The sequence below is a fragment of the Schistocerca nitens genome, chromosome 6 (assembly GCF_023898315.1).
Source record: "Schistocerca nitens isolate TAMUIC-IGC-003100 chromosome 6, iqSchNite1.1, whole genome shotgun sequence".
Lineage (NCBI taxonomy): Eukaryota > Metazoa > Arthropoda > Insecta > Orthoptera > Acrididae > Schistocerca > Schistocerca nitens.
This window is the reverse complement of record NC_064619.1, coordinates 682,291,727-682,305,819: the sequence shown is the minus strand read 5'-3', so window position 1 is coordinate 682,305,819 and position 14,093 is coordinate 682,291,727.

The following is a 14,093-nucleotide window of genomic DNA, read 5'->3' as shown; positions in this document are numbered from 1 at the left end:
GAGCAATTTCCCTGGATTTTCCTTTATAAAGAAACATTTAAAATGGAGATAAGTATTTCAGCTTTTGCTTTGCTGCCGTCAATTTCAGTTCCAGCCTCATTCACTAGAAACTGGACATTAACTTTGGTGCCACTAACAGCCTTTACATACGACTAGAGTTTCTTTGGGTTTGTGAAAGACCACTTCACAATATTCTGCTACGATAATCATTGAAGGCATCACGCATTACTCTCTTGACAGCCAAACCCGTTTCATTCAGCATTTCTCATCTAGAGCCCTTCGCTTTGTTTTACACCTATTATGCAGTAATCTATGTTCTTTAGAAGTTTCTTTAAAGTGGCTGTACCATGGAGGCTCCCTCCCATTATAAACTGTTCTACTGGGTACATATCTGTCTTGTGTATGATCAACTGTTCTTCTAAACTTGAGCCAGAGTTCCTCTACATGCTCCTGCCCTGTGCTGAAAGTTTCAAGTTTCTCATTGAGATATGACACTACTGATTCTTTGATCTAGTTTACTCGTATATCTTTCTGCTTGTTTTGGTCGTCCTTTGCCCTTTGATAATCATTGTTGTCACAACCACGTCTTGGTGACTGATACCAGTTTAGATGTGGACATCCTCAAAGATCCACTATATTTCCATCATGAGTGGGATTTGCAGTTATCTTTTCTCGGTAGCTTTCAGTGAAGGCATTTATTAAAGTTTCACAGGATGTCTTATCACGCCCACCAATATCAAAACTGTTATATTTACGATTAATTGAGGGCTGACTAAAGCCTCCACCGATGATTTCAGTGTCATTGGGGAACTTAGTTACAAGTGAATTCGGCAACATCGTTCTGTGCATAAACACCGTCCCCCCCCTCCCGCCTTCTATATTTCCTCCTCGCCCCTCGCTATGTACATTTACGCCAGAATGTTCAGTGGAATGCTATGTAAAAATATGAAGTAAATCAGTCGAAATCTTTCTGCGATTTTTGGTAACAACCTTTCCTACTTTATATGTTACTTGTACAGGATGGGCATTCTAATCCATAATGGGAATAATTCGGGATGGAGATTAGATACTGCTAAATGTTCTACATACAAGTTGTAGGTGGCAAATAGAGTCACGAATTTCTAGTAATGGATGTGACCTTGGATGTGATTTTCAAGCTTATGTGGAAGTTAAAGCGCTTTTGTAAAATGGGAATCCTAATATTTGATTCAAGATTTGCAAAGAATAGCTGATTTTACGTATAAAATTATACATTATTCAAGGCCATGGCTAGTTCAATGAAGGTCAAACAACCAAACACGTTTTTAGTTATAGTAGGGATTAACCTACAGCACAGGAAGAGTACAGCAAAATACAGTTTGAGATGCAAACTGGAAGGGGGATCCCGAGGAATGAGAAGCGAGGGGACTCATCCTACGGCTTGTAAATCAATGATCTACGTTTTATTTATGCTTGGTCTGTCTTGCAAATGCCAAAATAATATTTATACGCTGTGATTTATTTATTTTTTCCAATAAACACGTTAATTAAAATGTACAGTTCAAATCTGTGTTTTCTCATTCCAAATGTTATGCTACAAATAGGGGTATCCGTGACACGAAACTCAACCTTCGCATGACCTTCGATAGTTACCTTTAAAATCATGGTTATTGATAACGATACCTGAGCCGTTTATGATAACGATACGTGAACCGATTATGCCATTTCCAGTCTACATCTAACATTAATTTTGCTGTACCTCCTCTATTCTGAGTTAATCCCTACTAGAATTGAAAAAAAAAGAAAAATAATAGATCTGTCGGGCTGTTCTCATGTGATTAGCTTCCTGAACTGATTTTAATTTAATTTCCGTATGATTTTCGAATTTTTCGGTGGATTTTTGAAAAATTTTCTTTTTAACATACTTTCTCCTGACAACTACGAACACAACAAAGACAAAAATAAACCGAATCGGTCGAGCCGTTCTCAGGTGATGACCTCTCACACATGCAACAACTGATTGTTGCTAAATTAGTAATCCAGAAGGAAAATTATATGGGTCCGATTAAATGTGATGTAATCTCTCTGTACAGCAGGAAAGGAAAGAATTCCTCAGTTACACGAGACCAACGCCGGTATCGTACCATTATTTCGACCAGGGCCGCTTCCTCGACACTTTTCTTTAATTTCTAAGTTTAAGAAATGGGAAAAGGGGAGACGAAGAAAGCTAAATGAACATAAATATTTTAAATAAAGCACCTGCATCAACAATTAGTTTCACGTAAACGTTTTCTACAGGCTGGATCGAGACATGTCCGACGGGAGAAAAAGACTGTCTGGCACTGAATGTAGGAAACGACGGGCGCTTAAGGGAGAAGATGATAGGAAGGAAAATGATGCACTATAACGATATTTCAAGCCAAAGAGAGATTGAACAACTGATTGAATCAACAAGTTATTCATTAGGTGGCTGCACCTGAACTCTCTCCTTTTATAAATTTTGAGGTGTTACGTTATTAATAATTCACGATATGCAGCTTTATAATATTCTGAAGTGGTTTACTAATATTTGAGTTTAAAGAAGAAAGCTAAATGAACATAAATATTTTAAATAAAGCACCTGCATCAACAATTAGTTTCACGTAAACGTTTTCTACAGGCTGGATCGAGACATAGATTCTGACAAATGTGTTGCGGGCGATACTTAAATGATCCTTCCGTTGCTGTGGGATTACCTTTCAAAATTTCCCTACACTAAATTACTTCTTAGAATTGATTAGTTCTTATGAACCAAGACTATAACTTGTTAGAGTGTTAATATTTCTTTCGATGTATTCGATGAAAAAACTAAGATCCTTGCTTGTACCCGTGTACATTTTTCAACAAAAGATATGCTGAATTCTATAAGCTAGTTATTTGGGAGGAATTTTAAATTAAAATTGTTGAATCAACAAGTTATTCATTAGGTGGCTGCACCTGAACTCTCTCCTTTTATAAATTTTGAGGTGTTACATTACTAATAATTCACGATATGAAGCTTTATAATATTCTGAAGTGGTTTACTAATATTTGAGTTTAAAGAACTTTATTCCAGGGAAAAATGGTTTCTGAAAACTGACAGAAACTAATCTACATGAAATTCCGAAGGCCTAGTTAGTAATCCAGAAAGAAAATTATATGGGTCCGATTAAATGTGATGTAATCTCTCTGTACAGCAGGAAAGGAAAGAATTCCTCAGTTACACGAGACCAACGCCGGTATCGTACCATTATTTCGACCAGGGCCGCTTCCTCGACACTTTTCTTTAATTTCTAAGTTTAAGAAATGGGAAAAGGGGAGACGAAGAAAGCTAAATGAACATAAATATTTTAAATAAAGCACCTGCATCAACAATTAGTTTCACGTAAACGTTTTCTACAGGCTGGATCGAGACATGTCCGACGGGAGAAAAAGACTGTCTGGCACTGAATGTAGGAAACGACGGGCGCTTAAGGGAGAAGATGATAGGAAGGAAAATGATGCACTATAACGATATTTCAAGCCAAAGAGAGAACGACCTAGCAGCGGCGTGGGTGGAAAGATGGATGCAGAGCCACAGACCGAAGAAACTAGTCGAACTACTTAAGGCTACATTTTCATCTTCAGGACATCACCACAAAACTGACGAGAACATCCCTGTGACCACCGAAGACAACAGCAATGCTGAAAGTGGAACATACACAAGATGTTCAACAGGCCACCACCATACTGAAGACCTGACTTATGAGGGAAGCTCCAAGAAGGACGCATCAGGCGGAGCTGAAATCAGACGACGGGACTCGGAAAATACCAGAGGGACATCAGCTGCGGTAGACACCACCGCAGATGTGATTGAAGGCGAGCCTAAACTAGAAGATATAATTGTCTCAGATCGCGGAAGACGGTCAGAAATTATCGCGTTCGAGCGACTTTGGTCATACGAGGTCCTCCCGAACGCTTTATAGAAGCGGAAGAACGTTCTAAAAATGCGAACAACCAGCATCCGCACCTTGTGCATTACAGCTATTTTTCGAAGAACCTAGAAGAAGCAGATAGACGTTGGTTGGTGTACTCAAAGAGCACACATGGCGTCCTCTGTTTTCGTTGCAGTTTTTTTCGTCACGTACAGTAAACCTTGTGAAGAACGGTATAAGCGACTGGAGTCACCTTGCTTCATATGTCGAAAGTCTTGGGAAGTCTACCGAGTATTTGAAATCACACAAAAACTTGATAGTGTTTTCTGAAGGATTGAAAAATTCACGAACTGTCGACACCCATCATCAAAGACTGAGTGCGAACATTGGAAAAACGTTCTTGAGTATTTAATAGCGATAACAACTTTCCTTGGTAAGAATGTCTGCCTTTGAGAGGAAGTGCAGGTACACTCTTTCATTGTGACATCGGAAACTTCTTGAATTAATTCCGAATGTTCGACGCTATGATGATTGAGCACCTGCACAGAACAAGACAATGGGAGAATAAGAGTCTCCATTGTCTTGGAAAAGAAACACGGAACGAAATAATTAGTCATATTGGATCATCTATAATCAACAATATCTTACTAATGATGGAATCTGCGAAGTATTACAATATTACTCTGGATTGCAAATCAGGTATTTCAAAAGTTGAGGAGATGGCAGTTGTGATGTGCTTCGTCCAGAGACACGAAGAGGCGTTTAATGTCCGAATTCGCGGTCATTTCGTGATATTTCTTTCAGTGCCCAATTCTTTAAGCTCCACTTTGACGCAGCACTATAAAAATATCCCGTTGCACAATGTGACAGGTCAATGGCGCGAAAATGTCTGCAGTAAAGGGTTTTAGATTTTATCAAGATAGCGTTCTGTGTACCATGTAGCAGTCACTCATTGAATCTTGCTGTAAACGATTCCACTATGTCTTCCCATTATACTGTTTCGATGTTTTCGACCTTGAAGAGCTTGTGCTATTTCTTCTCGTCCTCCGTTCGGCTTTGAGATATCTTGAAGAAATGTCTACGTGACCTGAGGCTGAAGCCGCAGAGCTATACTAAGTGTGAAAGCCGCACCGATGCACTTACTCCCCTGAGGTTTCAAATTGGAGGAATTTATGAGGCGCTTGCTCGCATATCAGAAGAATTCGATAGCCTGACTGCTCACGAAGCCGCAACGCTTGCGAATCAATCTGGTACGACGTGCTGCTTCACATCATTGTAGTCAATAAACTCTTCCAAAGCACTGACACAAAGGTTTTTGAGGCCCTGGAAATGTTTGAGAGTACGAAAACATATTTTGAAACCTGCAGAACGAAAAAGTTAGTGTATTTCTTGACGGACTCCAAAGAATTGGCCACAGTATTGGAGCTAGAAGATGTAACGTTACCGCGTGTTTCCTGGCAACAAAGCAAGAAGCCAAGACGCTTTACCTAAGAAGGAAGGGATGAGACAGTAGACGGTCCACTGAAACGTTACAATATGGGATTCTACTATTATCTTTACGACGTGTTCACCGTATCTTTGGATGAGAGATTCACTCAGCTGAATTATCATTGCGATCATTTTCGTTTTCTATACGATCCTGGTAGCCTGAATAAACAGTGTTGTAGTATCGTTGCGGTTTTGCAACACAACGAGTCAAGCAACGTTGATGCGCTGGAGTTAAAAGAAAAGTTCGCGGCCAACGTTCGTGGAACCTGGGGTGGATCCAATAGAAACTTTCAATTTTATAGGAAGACATAAGTTTTGCCCCAATGTTAATATTCCTCTAAGAATTCTTCTAACACTTATGGTGACAGATACGAGCGGAGAGAGATGTTTGTCAAAGATAAAATTTATAAAAACATATCTCAGATCAAAGATGAGCCAAACTTGTTTTAGTGAACTTTCGACAATATCCGGTGAGAACGCAGTTTCAGAGGACTTAAAATACTCGGATCGACCGAATTAAAAACAGATTTAAAAAATGTTCAGTTGCTTAGTTCTTTATCATGCTCTCGTTTATTTTGTTCAACGTAAAATAAATTGCTATTGTAGGCTTTATTGTTCATAACAAATTAACACGTAAATTTTGAATTGTGTTGTAATTATATTTGTTTTCCGCAGAATATATAAGCGTACTCAAATGTAAAAACTGTTCAATTTATGGTGAATTCACAGGGCAGGCAGTCAGGCTTGTACCGGATCTGGTACTTCTGTTAAAATCTTCTGGGACTGTACCCGTTTTATGTACATCATTGATTACAAGGTACATACATCTCCACAAAAGTGACATATTAGTGACTAAACATGTCACTGGTTGTAAATCTTAATGTGCCCAGCTGTTAATTTCTCGATGAATGATCTACTCCCACAGCATCTCTTCTGAGAGAGCCACACGCTGGTACGTGAACCGCCCAGCTCGTCGTACATCCAGCGAAGCAGATGTGGCGAGGCGGCGCGGAGAGGAATTCGGGGGAATCCCCGACCGGCCGCGTGCCGGGCTGGGGCGGCGCGATCCATCCGCCTGATTGGCCGAGCCGGCCCGCCGGCCGCCGTAATTGGCCCATTTCCGCGAGGTGGCGCCATCCGTTGTGTCAATTACCGGGGCGCCCCCGGCCGCCGGCCGGCACAGGAAGCGGACGGTTCGTTTGCCGGACCTGCAGATCAAGTCATTGGCCAAGTTTACTCGAGTTCTTCCCCGTTCTTTGCCCGCCCAAGGTTTCGACTGCGCCGTAGAAAGAGCCTACGTAGTACCACTCGAGGCGGAACCGACAAATATCCTCTACAGGTCTGCGCAGAAGGGTCACAGAAGGTATACAGACACTACTGTACAAGTGTTTCTCGAAACATTTAGAAGGTGTAACACAAAAATACGTACGAAAACTCTTTTTCTTATTGTCGTACTAACCAGCTGGGATCATATAACAACCACGATTCCACTCATTTATTTGTTGTTTCTTATTTTTCGAGTACTCCTTCATATTGTCCCATCGTCTTTCTTCTTTCCATGCCCTTCCTGAGCTCTCGATTTTCCTGTCTTGAATGCCTTCGAAGTTTAGTACTTAAATGTTTTCTTTACATCGTTTCTTTTTCTGTGGTATTCGTTGTTCCTACTTCCTTTTTATTAGGAACTCATGGTACAGTTGAATTACTTTTCCAGAAACAAAGTTTCTTATGTTAGCCATTTTAAATTCATTTCGTATTGATATCCGAAGAACATTAACCTTCACTTTCTAATTACATCCCTATCTCGAAAACTCTCTGTATGTTTTTGTAGATCTCCTCATTACTTCTCTTTCTTCATCTCCTGGTGTGTGTCCTGCAAGTACATTTTAGCGACCTGTCTATCAGGTATCTTTATTCTGTTCCCAATATGATTTGTTGCTAAGTATTCACGTTCATATATACATTCCGATCTTACCACTGCAAAACAGTGCTTTAAATTTGTTCTCCAGAAATGCATTTCTTTAGTAGATATTTTTCGTTAAGCCTTATAATCTCATTTTACTGATTCTTACATATACTGTAAATGTTCGTAGCTCACAATATTTATGTTTTTTTATGCATTTTCTATTTTTTTTATTTTTAAAATATTATAGGTCTATTCTTTCTCCAAGATTCAATCGAGTATCTCCCTCTTTTAAATCTTCTAGAGTAATTAAAAAAATTGACTGAAAAAGCTAGATAGTTAATGTAAGTTCCATTCGATTTCCTTCCTAGAATTATCCGTTTCCTTTTGCGAATTTTTGTCTTCAAATTCCAGCTCCTAAAATTTTTTTAAACCCAGTTCAGCTGTAAACGTAAAACCCTTTGTCTTACATCACTTTTTACTTCAAATGCCTGAGAAATTCCCCCATAAATTTCAGGATTTACTAGAGTTCAGTATTTACTAGAGTTTTTATTTTCTATTTTTAAAATTTTGTTTTAACAGCATGTTCTGAAACAGATTCATTTACTATTTTTTAAGAATGTATGGTAGTTTGCAAGGGGAAATCAAACAAGGCCACAGATGATGGTATTCGCTACTGATAGTGTCATTGATAAACACAGCAAAATAATACATCCACATTTCAAAATTAATGTTACCGGTTTGAATGCCATGGAGCTTCCCAATGAGAGGCTCAATACCACGACACGGTGACTGCACTCGTTTGTAAATGTAGCCCAAGAGCACTTTCTGAAATTTGTAAATTTGTGGTAAGGTCTTATGGGACCAAACTGCTGAGGTCATCGGTCTAGAAGCTTACACACTACTTAATCTAGGTTAGTTTAACTTGCGCTAAGGACAACACACACACACACAAACACCCATGTACGAGGGAGGACTCGAACCTCCGACGGGGGGAGCCACGCGGACCGTGACAAGGCGCCAGAACCGCTCGGCTACCCCGCGCGGCACTTTCTGAATGTCTGAAGAAAATGTTAAAACTATGCCAGCCAAGGAAGTGAGCAAACATAAACTAATATTGTCATTAACAGGAAAATAATAGATTTCGTCAACAAATTCTTGTATACAGGGTGTAACGAAAATAAGCCGACAAACCTCTCCGCTGTGGCCGAGCGGTTCTAGGTGTTTCAGTCCGGAACCGCGCGACTTTTACGGTCGGAAGTTCAAATCCTGCCTCGGGCATGGATGTGTGTGATGTCCTTAGGTTAGTTAGGTTTAAGTAGTTCTAAGTTCTAGAGGACCTCAGATGTTAAGTCACATAGTGCTCAGAGCCATTTGAAAAAAACTCGAGAGTTTTGTAGAGGGCATCTTGAGACACAAACTGGAAACGAGAACCCACAGAGAGAGATCTGTCAGAGCCCTCTCATGTCTTTTTCGTTTTCCTAAACTGTCCATTGGCTTGTTAAATGTTTGCGAATATTTTAACTTCTTGGAAAGAGGGTATTATATTCCTTATGCAACAAATGTGAAAATCCAACACACATGACAAAGAGGTATATTAATAAAAGGTACATGTGAAGATGCTGGTGTGTGTTTCACTGCTCGCACATTGACCGTAATTAAAAGTCAGCTAAGATTGGTTTTCCACTGATATCGATGAGGAGCTGTTGCTCTTCGTTCGAGATCGCAGGCGGCGACCTCCATGGTGAACAATCATACGGCAGTGTTAGTACTTAACTGAGATCAGCGTGAAACTAGGAACCCTGCGACGAATAGTGAGTCTATTCAAAGTCGTAGTGATGATTTTTAATTTTTCATTACAGTTCTTTCGCTATTTGGGACTCAGAGTTATCTCTGACTTGCTCGTTAACTTGCCTGGTGTACATATGAACTCTGGTTGATGTCTAACCTCTCCTTGATACAATGGGTAACGCAGTTATTTCTGTCACATAGTTAAAAGTCGACTCAGTCTCTTTCTCTGGAAGTAATGTTTTATACTGCGCTTACCGTCATCTTTCTACCCACCATTCGAACATTATTTGTAACTCAGAGAGTTTGAGATCACACGTATTCTTTATTACTTCGGGACGAAGACGTTCTCCACATTCAATTTTTTCGTTTGTGTAGGTTTTGGAATCTAATTCACCTGGACATCATTTCAGTAATTAGTTAACCCCATGTTAACGATAGGTTAACGAAAGCCATCTGCAGTACATAAATCAGAGAGATCTCGTTTTTGACGACAACTCCGTGGTGCAAATCTTCTTTTAAAACAGATTGTTTCTGACCAGCCTACAAGCCGTAGGGTATAGTCCTCATGCTACATGGGCGGTAGTGTAGCTACTGGCAGGTCTAAGTTAGCCGGGCAGGCCCCAGCAGAGGAGCTACACAATATGTGCCTCACAACGACCCATCTTATATATTACATATCCCATTCCTTATCCTCAACTACCATTCCTTTTCCTCCTCTAATTACCTTACAGATGCCTTGTGATTAGCCTGGGGGCCGCGCGGGATTAGCCGAGCGGTCTAGGGCGCTACAGTCGTGGACTGTGCGGCATGGTCCCGGCGGAGGTTCGAGTCCTCCCTCGGGCATGGGTGTGTGTGTTTGTCCTTAGGATAATTTAGGTTAAGTAGTGTGTAAGCTTAGGGACTGATGACCTTAGCAGTTAAGTCCCATAAGATTTCATACACATTTGAACATTTTTTTTATTAGCCTCGGGAGGGATGAATCATAAGGGAGAAAACCCCGAAAGAAAATCTAGAGTGGGACCCAAAAGCGGATGGAAGACGTACTACGTCCCATCCCGGAGTCTCCTGCAACCGAAGTGATGCCAGACTTATTGCCTTGCATTGCCTGTGGACACAATCATTTAGGTCGACAGGGAGAACATCATGATTGGGCGACTCACGTGTCTGTATATTTATCGATCGCGCAGTTCAGCGACGTGCGTTTCGGAGAGGGTTATTGTTAAAATTACGAGAGTGTATCGGGAAACGTGTTACTGTCTGCCACATACATCCTCCGATCAAAAGTATCCGGACAACTACTGTGTACGTTAATACAAGTGGTGTCCACGCTTCGCCTTTATGGCGGATTCGTTTCCGTGACATCACTTGAAGTGAGGTGCGTGGCTATCTATGGGGAAACGAAGGCTACTTTTCGTCAAGAGCCGATACCAGTGAAGGCAATGAAGTTGAACGCTTGCGTCTGGTGCGGAGCTAACATTCTAACTCATTCGACAGGTGTTACGATGGCTACTGGTCGGGACTCTGGGTAGACCAGTCCGTTTCAGGAATGCTGTCGTCCACAGACCATTGCTTCGCAAATGGTGCTTTGTGAGAGTGTGCGTAGTCCTTATCGCCTCCGAACTGCTCCCCTACTGTACGCAGTACGCAACGTTGTAAAATGTGTTCTTTTCGTTCCGCAGTTAGGATTTTGTCAAGCACAATAAATGGACGACGTCTTTACCACGAAAAACACACGCGCCCAGGTCCATCGGGTCGGAGAGCGGCGGCGGTCGAGGCGAGGGCGCGACGTACACCGGCTCGTCCAGGGGTGCCGTGACGCTACCGGCGGGCGACTGCGAAGGCCGCAGGTTCCCGTGAGGCCGTGAATCTGGCGGAGGAAAACCAGCAGAATCACGGGGAGAACGACAAATGCGATTTTGATTCTAGTGACGGCGCTGCAAACCATCGGGACCTGCAATTAGATACGTATGTGTGCCAGTGCGTTTCTGGATCTCGCTTCGCTCCCTGCGCTGACGTCTGCCCTAAACCCTGTGAAAAACAAGATCACGCGGTGCAAGGCGATACAAGCGGACCGTCGGCGACAGCGGATGCTGCGGGTGGTGGAGCAATTGAAGCGGCGTCCGACGGCAATGGCCATGCAGGAGTTCCGCCGGCGATAGTCCGTCGCGTGGGTGGGAAAGATAGAACGCGAGAAGGAGCTGCAGCTCCTGTTCCCGTGTGAGGTACGAAGCTTGGCCATCTGCTGTTTAAAAGGGCGTACGAAGCGTTCTGCTTCTCCGTTGGACTGGGGGTGAAATGAAGCACTTGTTAGAATGCTGTTGTTGTTGTTGTTGTGGTCTTCAGTCCTGAGACTGGTTTGATGCAGCTCTCCATGCTACTCTATTCCGTGCAAGCCTCTTCATCTCCCATACCTACTGCAGCCCACATCCTTCTGAATCTGATTAGTGTATTCATCTCTTGGTTTCCCTCTAAGATTTCTACCCTCCACGCTGCCCTCCAGTTCTGAATTAGTGATCCCTTGATGCCTCAGAACAAGTCCTACAAACCGATCCCTTCTTCTGGTCAAGTTGTGCCACAAACTCCTCTTCTCCCCAATTCTATTCAATACCTCCTCATTATTTATGTGATGTACCCATGTAATCTTCAACATCCTTCTGTAGCACCACATTTCGAAAGCTTCTACTCTCTTCTTTTCTAAACTATTAAGAGTCCATGTTTCACTCCCATACATGGCTACACTCCATACAAATACTTTCGGAAACGACTTCCTGACACTTAAATCTATACTCGATGTTAACAAATTTCTCTCCTTCTGAAACACTTTCCTTGCCATTGCCAGTCTACATTTTATATCCTCTCTACTTCGACCATCATCACTTAGTTTGCTCCCCAAATAGCAAAACTCCTTTACTACTTTAGGTGTCTCATTTCCTAATCTAATTCCCTCAGTATCACCCGACTTAATTCGTCTACATTCCATTATCATCGTTTTACTTTTGTTGATGTTCATCTTATACCCTCCTTTCAAGACACAGTCCATCCCGTTCAACTGCTCTTCCAAGTCCTTTGCTGTCTCTGACAGAATTACGATGTCATCGGCGAACCCCAAAGTTTTTATTTCTTCTCCTTGGATTTCAATACCTACTCCGAACTTGTCTTTTGTTTCCTTTACTGCTTGCTCAATATACAGATTGAATTGCATCGGGGAGAGATCACAACCCTGTCTCACTCCCTACCAAAGCACTGATTCCCTTTCATGTCCCTCGACTCTTGTAACTGCCATCTGCTTTCTGTACAAATTGTAAATAGCCTTTCGCTTCCTGTATTTTATCCCTGTCACCTTCAGATTATGTTAGATTATGATCGCCATTTCGTTCACAAAACTGTTCAAAATCGTGGGCGGTGAACTGAGATCCGTTGTCCGTAACAATGACTTCAGGCAATCCTTAAACTCAAAAAATTGAGAACAACACATGAATGGTGGTACCTGACGCGGTAGAGTTCACGTAAATGGGAACTTGCTGAAACAGTCTACCACTATGAGCCAACTAGTGTTCCAAAATAGTCCTGCAAAGCCTGTGTGTACTCGTTGCCACGGGGCCAAGCTGATATTCTCTGTGGCGGAGCGGACTGGATTCCCGCGCATGCGGGACATGTGACGTCATCCGTTCAATGTGAGCGTCCATGCCTTGCCAAGTGCAGTGCCGGCGAGCTGACTGTTTAGTGCAAACAATTTTCCAATGTCCTTGGTAAAGCAGTTGTAACACATCCTTCTGCAACAATGCGGAAATTCTTGATGCAATAATTTACCAACAGCCGTATGTATTGTAGAAATTTATTTTATTTTATGAACTTCTATGTGCTACCAGTTTCGGCATTACATCGATGCCATGTTCAGGCCCCACTCGTCATATTCGTAAAATAGCTATAAACAGAAGGAGCCATATAACTGGATCCGTGAATCTATCGTCCTGCAACAGCTCTTGGTGGCCACTGTCAGACGGTACTAAGATCACACCTTGTTGTACTGAAAGGTTATGCAGAGGAGCAAAGAATCGGAGCACGATTGAGTTCTGAATGCCGTTCAATGAGCGACGCCAAGGCGTGCGAATGTAATGGAACAAAATCTTGTTATCAGGGCCCGCTTTCGTGGCCTGTGCAATTTCGCTGTAATTCAATAGAAAAGACTGCAGCAATTCAAGAGTTCTGGGCATCGATTTGCCAACAAGATGCGTCAGAGGAGTCAGAATCAGAGGCAGAGCCAATCGGAAGGCGAGAAAGGTCGTCAGCATTGCCATGCTTTGCCGTACGTCTGTACACAATTTCGTGCCGATACTAGGATAGAACCAAAGCCCAAAGTTGCAGTTTTTGAGCGGTATGTGAAGGAACCGGCATCGACGGATGAAACAAGGATTGCAAAGGCTTCTGATTTGTCATTAAATTGAACTTACGACCAAAAGGATAGTGATGGAATTTTGTCACAATATACACAATAGCGAGAGTTTCTGTTTCAGTTTGTCAGTAATTGCACTGAGTCTGAATTAACAACTTGGAGGAAAAAGCAATAGGTCTGTCTTGTGTACCAATTCTTTGTCAAAGCACAGCACTAATTCCGTAAGAGGAAGCATCTAGTTGCAAAATCACTGGCTTGGCAGGATCAAAATGTGCCAGACATCTGTCGCTGAACAAGGCATTTCTGAGGTTCTGAAATGCGTCGTGACAGTCGTTGGTCCACAAGAAAGGCACATGTTTCCGATGCAAGGGATGCAGTGGGGCCGCGATCTGTGAAGCGTTCGAAATGAAACGAATGTAGCATGTCAATTTGTCTAGCACAGACTCCAGTTCAGATACACTGCAAGGAAGAGGCAGGTCACGGATTGGAATGTGACTGTTTATCACATGATCTAAGCACTCTAAGTTCTGTCTGAAAAAAGTCACTATTTTCGAGACGTCATTTGAATTTACACTTCCTAGTGAGAACCTGTAAATCGATATATCACTGA